Genomic DNA, 7,058 nt, shown 5'->3' with positions numbered 1-7,058 from the left:
GGAAAGGCAGGCAGAGAATTCCTTGCTAGCACCTTCTCTGTGCCTGTTCACATTGCTTCGCAGAATCGCTTTTGTGCAGAAAACAGTAACACTTGTTCAGAACGAAAGAAAGCACAGAGCCCCAGATTCTATGTTGTCCTGGAGAGCTTGCAGAGCACTGGGGAAAGGCAGGCAGAGAATTCCCTGCTAGCACCTTCTCTGTGCCTGGGAAGCAGAAGTGTTCACATTGCTTCGCAAGAATCGCTTTTCTGCAGAAAACAGTAACACTTGTTCAGAAGGAAAGAAAGCACAGAGCCCGAGATTTTATGTTGTCCTGGAGAGCTTTCAGAGCACTGGGGAAAGGCAGGCAGAGAATTCCCTGCTATCACCTTCTCTGTGCCTGTTCACATTGCTTCGCAGAATCGCTTTTGTGCAGAAAACAGTAACACTTGTTCAGAAGGAAAGAAAGCACAGAGCCCCAGATTTTATGTTGTCCTGGAGTGCTTGCAGAGCACTGGGGAAAGGCAGGCAGAGAATTCCTTGCTAGCACCTTGTCTGTGCCTGGGAAGCAGAAGTGTTCACATTGCTTCGCAGAATCGCTTTTGTGCAGAAAACAGTAACACTTGTTCAGAAGGAAAGAAAGCACAGAGCCCCAGATTCTATGTTGTCCTGGAGAGCTTGCAGAGCACTGGGGAAAGGCAGGCAGAGAATTCCCTGATAGCACCTTCTCTGTGCCTGGGAAGCAGAAGTGTTCACATTGCTTCGCAGAATCGCTTTTGTGCAGAAAACACTAACACTTGTTCAGAACGAAAGAAAGCACAGAGCCCCAGATTTTATGTTGTCCTGGAGAGCTTGCAGAGCACTGGGGAAAGGCAGGCAGAGAATTCCCTGATAGCACCTTCTCTGTGCCTGTTCACATTGCTTCGCAGAATCGCTTTTGTGCAGAAAACAGTAACACTTGTTCAGAACGAAAGAAAGCACAGAGCCCCAGATTCTATGTTGTCCTGGAGAGCTTGCAGAGCACTGGGGAAAGGCAGGCAGAGAATTCCTTGCTAGCACCTTCTCTGTGCCTGGGAAGCAGTAGTGTTCACATGGCTTCGCAGAATCGCTTTTGTGAAGAAAACACTAACACTTGTTCAGAAGGAAAGAAAGCACAGGGCCCCAGATTTTATGTTGTCCTGGAGAGCTTGCAGAGCACTGGGGAAAGGCAGGCAGAGAATTCCTTGCTAGCACCTTCTCTGTGCCTGGGAAGCAGAAGTGTTCACATTGCTTCGCAGAATCGCTTTTGTGCAGAAAACAGTAACACTTGTTCAGAACGAAAGAAAGCACAGAGCCCCAGATTCTATGTTGTCCTGGAGAGCTTGCAGAGCACTGGGGAAACGCAGGCAGAGAATTCCCTGCTAGCACCTTCTCTGTGCCTGTTCACATTTCTTCGCAGAATCGCTTTTGTGCAGAAAACACTAACACTTGTTCAGAAGGAAAGAAAGCACAGAGCCCCAGATTTTATGTTGTCCTGGAGAGCTTGCAGAGCACTGGGGAAAGGCAGGCAGAGAATTCCCTGCTAGCACCTTCTCTGTGCCTGCGACGCAGAAGTGTTCACATTGCTTCGCAGAATCGCTTTTGTGCAGAAAACACTAACACTTGTTTAGAAGGAAAGAAAGCACAGAGCCCCAGATTCTATGTTGTCCTGGAGAGCTTGCAGAGCACTGGGGAAAGGCAGGCAGAGAATTCCCTGCTAGCACCTTCTCTGTGCCTGTTCACATTGCTTCGCAGAATCGCTTTTGTGCAGAAAACAGTAACACTTGTTCAGAAGGAAAGAAAGCACAGAGCCCCAGATTTTATGTTGTCCTGGAGAGCTTGCAGAGCACTGGGGAAAGGCAGGCAGAGAATTCCCTGATAGCACCTTCTCTGTGCCTGTTCACATTGCTTCGCAAGAATCGCTTCTGTGCAGAAAACAGTAACACTTGTTCAGAACGAAAGAAAGCACAGAGCCCCAGATTCTATGTTGTCCTGGAGAGCTTGCAGAGCACTGGGGAAAGGCAGGCAGAGAATTCCTTGCTAGCACCTTCTCTGTGCCTGGGAAGCAGAAGTGTTCACATTGCTTCGCAGAATCGCTTTTGTGCAGAAAACACTAACACTTGTTCAGAACGAAAGAAAGCACAGAGCCCCAGATTCTATGTTGTCCTGGAGAGCTTGCAGAGCACTGGGGAAAGGCAGGCAGAGAATTCCCTGCTAGCACCTTCTCTGTGCCTGGGAAGCAGAAGTGTTCACATTGCTTCGCAAGAATCGCTTTTGTGCAGAAAACAGTAACAATTGTTCAGAAGGAAAGAAAGCACAGAGCCCGAGATTTTATGTTGTCCTGGAGAGCTTGCAGAGCACTGGGGAAAGGCAGGCAGAGAATTCCCTGCTAGCACCTTCTCTGTGCCTGTTCACATTGCTTCGCAGAATCACTTTTGTGCAGAAAACAGTAACACTTGTTCAGAACGAAAGAAAGCACAGAGCCCCAGATTCTATGTTGTCCTGGAGAGCTTGCAGAGCACTGGGGAAAGGCAGGCAGAGAATTCCCTGCTAGCACCTTCTCTGTGCCTGGGAAGCAGAAGTGTTCACATTGCTTCGCAGAATCGCTTTTGTGCAGAAAACAGTAACACTTGTTCAGAAGGAAAGAAAGCACAGGGCCCCAGATTTTATGTTGTCCTGGAGAGCTTGCAGAGCACTGGGGAAAGGCAGGCAGAGAATTCCTTGCTAGCACCTTCTCTGTGCCTGGGAAGCAGAAGTGTTCACATTGCTTCGCAGAATCGCTTTTGTGCAGAAAACAGTAACACTTGTTCAGAACGAAAGAAAGCACAGAGCCCCAGATTCTATGTTGTCCTGGAGAGCTTGCAGAGCACTGGGGAAACGCAGGCAGAGAATTCCCTGCTAGCACCTTCTCTGTGCCTGTTCACATTTCTTCGCAGAATCGCTTTTGTGCAGAAAACACTAACACTTGTTCAGAAGGAAAGAAAGCACAGAGCCCCAGATTTTATGTTGTCCTGGAGAGCTTGCAGAGCACTGGGGAAAGGCAGGCAGAGAATTCCCTGCTAGCACCTTCTCTGTGCCTGCGACGCAGAAGTGTTCACATTGCTTCGCAGAATCGCTTTTGTGCAGAAAACACTAACACTTGTTTAGAAGGAAAGAAAGCACAGAGCCCCAGATTCTATGTTGTCCTGGAGAGCTTGCAGAGCACTGGGGAAAGGCAGGCAGAGAATTCCCTGCTAGCACCTTCTCTGTGCCTGTTCACATTGCTTCGCAGAATCGCTTTTGTGCAGAAAACAGTAACACTTGTTCAGAAGGAAAGAAAGCACAGAGCCCCAGATTTTATGTTGTCCTGGAGAGCTTGCAGAGCACTGGGGAAAGGCAGGCAGAGAATTCCCTGATAGCACCTTCTCTGTGCCTGTTCACATTGCTTCGCAAGAATCGCTTCTGTGCAGAAAACAGTAACACTTGTTCAGAACGAAAGAAAGCACAGAGCCCCAGATTCTATGTTGTCCTGGAGAGCTTGCAGAGCACTGGGGAAAGGCAGGCAGAGAATTCCTTGCTAGCACCTTCTCTGTGCCTGGGAAGCAGAAGTGTTCACATTGCTTCGCAGAATCGCTTTTGTGCAGAAAACACTAACACTTGTTCAGAACGAAAGAAAGCACAGAGCCCCAGATTCTATGTTGTCCTGGAGAGCTTGCAGAGCACTGGGGAAAGGCAGGCAGAGAATTCCCTGCTAGCACCTTCTCTGTGCCTGGGAAGCAGAAGTGTTCACATTGCTTCGCAAGAATCGCTTTTGTGCAGAAAACAGTAACAATTGTTCAGAAGGAAAGAAAGCACAGAGCCCGAGATTTTATGTTGTCCTGGAGAGCTTGCAGAGCACTGGGGAAAGGCAGGCAGAGAATTCCCTGCTAGCACCTTCTCTGTGCCTGTTCACATTGCTTCGCAGAATCACTTTTGTGCAGAAAACAGTAACACTTGTTCAGAACGAAAGAAAGCACAGAGCCCCAGATTCTATGTTGTCCTGGAGAGCTTGCAGAGCACTGGGGAAAGGCAGGCAGAGAATTCCCTGCTAGCACCTTCTCTGTGCCTGGGAAGCAGAAGTGTTCACATTGCTTCGCAGAATCGCTTTTGTGCAGAAAACAGTAACACTTGTTCAGAAGGAAAGAAAGCACAGAGCCCCAGATTTTATGTTGACCTGGAGAGCTTGCAGAGCACTGGGGAAAGGCAGGCAGAGAATTCCCTGCTAGCACCTTCTCTGTGCCTGTTCACATTGCTTCGCAGAATCGCTTTTGTGCAGAAAACAGTAACACTTGTTCAGAAGGAAAGAAAGCACAGAGCCCCAGATTCTATGTTGTCCTGGAGAGCTTGCAGAGCACTGGGGAAAGGCAGGCAGAGAATTCCCTGATAGCACCTTCTCTGTGCCTGGGAAGCAGAAGTGTTCACATTGCTTCTCAAGAATCGCTTTTGTGCAGAAAACAGTAACAGTTGTTCAGTAGGAAAGAACGCACAGAGCCCGAGATTTTATGTTGTCCTGGAGAGCTTGCAGAGCACTGGGGAAAGGCAGGCAGAGAATTCCCTGATAGCACCTTCTCTGTGCCTGTTCACATTGCTTCGCAGAATCGCTGTTGTGCAGAAAACATTAACACTTGTTCAGAAGGAAAGAAAGCACAGAGCCCCAGATTTTATGTTGTCCTGGAGAGCTTGCAGAGCACTGGGGAAAGGCAGGCAGAGAATTCCTTGCTAGCACCTTCTCTGTGCCTGGCAAGCAGAAGTGTTCACATTGCTTCGCAGAATCGCTTTTGTGCAGAAAACAGTAACACTTGTTCAGAAGGAAAGAAAGCACAGAGCCCCAGATTCTATGTTGTCCTGGAGAGCTTGCAGAGCACTGGGGAAAGGCAGGCAGAGAATTCCTTGCTAGCACCTTCTCTGTGCCTGGGAAGCAGAAGTGTTCACATTGCTTCGCAGAATCGCTTTTGTGCAGAAAACAGTAACACTTGTTCAGAACGAAGGAAAGCACAGAGCCCCAGATTTTATGTTGACCTGGAGAGCTTGCAGAGCACTGGGGAAAGGCAGGCAGAGAATTCCCTGCTAGCACCTTCTCTGTGCCTGTTCACATTGCTTCGCAGAATCGCTTTTGTGCAGAAAACAGTAACACTTGTTCAGAACGAAAGAAAGCACAGAGCCCCAGATTCTATGTTGTCCTGGAGAGCTTGCAGAGCACTGGGGAAAGGCAGGCAGAGAATTCCCTGATAGCACCTTCTCTGTGCCTGGGAAGCAGAAGTGTTCACATTGCTTCGCAAGAATCGCTTTTGTGCAGAAAACAGTAACACTTGTTCAGAAGGAAAGAAAGCACAGAGCCCCAGATTTTATGTTGTCCTGGAGAGCTTGCAGAGCACTGGGGAAAGGCAGGCAGAGAATTCCTTGCTAGCACCTTCTCTGTGCCTGGGAAGCAGAAGTGTTCACATTGCTTCGCAGAATCGCTTTTGTGCAGAAAACACTAGCACTTGTTCAGAAGGAAAGAAAGCACAGAGCCCCAGATTTTATGTTGTCCTGGAGAGCTTGCAGAGCACTGGGGAAAGGCAGGCAGAGAATTCCCTGCTAGCACCTTCTCTGTGCCTGTTCACATTGCTTCGCAGAATCGCTTTTGTGCAGAAAACAGTAACACTTGTTCAGAAGGAAAGAAAGCACAGAGCCCGAGATTTTATGTTGTCCTGGAGAGCTTGCAGAGCACTGGGGAAAGGCAGGCAGAGAATTCCCTGATAGCACCTTCTCTGTGCCTGTTCACATTGCTTCGCAGAATCGCTTTTGTGCAGAAAACAGTAACACTTGTTCAGAAGGAAAGAAAGCACAGAGCCCCAGATTTTATGTTGTCCTGGAGAGCTTGCAGAGCACTGGGGAAAGGCAGGCAGAGAATTCCTTGCTAGCACCTTCTCTGTGCCTGGGAAGCAGAAGTGTTCACATTGCTTCGCAGAATCGCTTTTGTGCAGAAAACAGTAACACTTGTTCAGAAGGAAAGAAAGCACAGAGCCCCAGATTCTATGTTGTCCTGGAGAGCTTGCAGAGCACTGGGGAAAGGCAGGCAGAGAATTCCTTGCTAGCACCTTCTCTGTGCCTGTTCACATTGCTTCGCAGAATCGCTTTTGTGCAGAAAACACTAACACTTTTTCAGAAGGAAAGAAAGCACAGAGCCCCAGATTCTATGTTGTCCTGGAGAGCTTGCAGAGCACTGGGGAAAGGCAGGCAGAGAATTCCCTGCTAGCACCTTCTCTGTGCCTGGGAAGCAGAAGTGTTCACATTGCTTCGCAAGAATCGCTTTTGTGCAGAAAACAGTAACACTTGTTCAGAAGGAAAGAAAGCACAGAGCCCCAGATTTTATGTTGTCCTGGAGAGCTTGCAGAGCACGGGGGAAAGGCAGGCAGAGAATTCCCTGCTAGCACCTTCTCTGTGCCTGTTCACATTGCTTCGCAGAATCGCTTTTGTGCAGAAAACAGTAACACTTGTTCAGAAGGAAAGAAAGCACAGAGCCCCAGATTCTATGTTGTCCTGGAGAGCTTGCAGAGCACTGGGGAAAGGCAGGCAGAGAATTCCCTGCTAGCAGCTTCTCTGTGCCTGGGAAGCAGAAGTGTTCACATTGCTTCTCAAGAATCGCTTTTATGCAGAAAACAGTAACACTTGTTCAGTAGGAAAGAAAGCACAGAGCCCGAGATTTTATGTTGTCCTGGAGAGCTTGCAGAGCACTGGGGAAAGGCAGGCAGAGAATTCCTTGCTAGCACCTTCTCTGTGCCTGTTCACATTGCTTCGCAGAATCGCTTTTGTGCAGAAAACAGTAACACTTGTTCAGAACGAAAGAAAGCACAGAGCCCCAGATTCTATGTTGTCCTGGAGAGCTTGCAGAGCACTGGGGAAAGGCAGGCAGAGAATTCCCTGCTAGCACCTTCTCTGTGCCTGGGAAGCAGAAGTGTTCACATTGCTTCGCAAGTATCGCTTTTCTGCAGAAAACAGTAACACTTGTTCAGAAGGAAAGAAAGCACAGAGCCCCAGATTCTATGTTGTCCTGGAGAGCT

Source organism: Strix aluco, chromosome 11, assembly GCF_031877795.1.
Source record: "Strix aluco isolate bStrAlu1 chromosome 11, bStrAlu1.hap1, whole genome shotgun sequence".
Classification (NCBI taxonomy): Eukaryota; Metazoa; Chordata; class Aves; order Strigiformes; family Strigidae; genus Strix; species Strix aluco.
Note: the sequence above shows the minus strand (reverse complement) of the source record.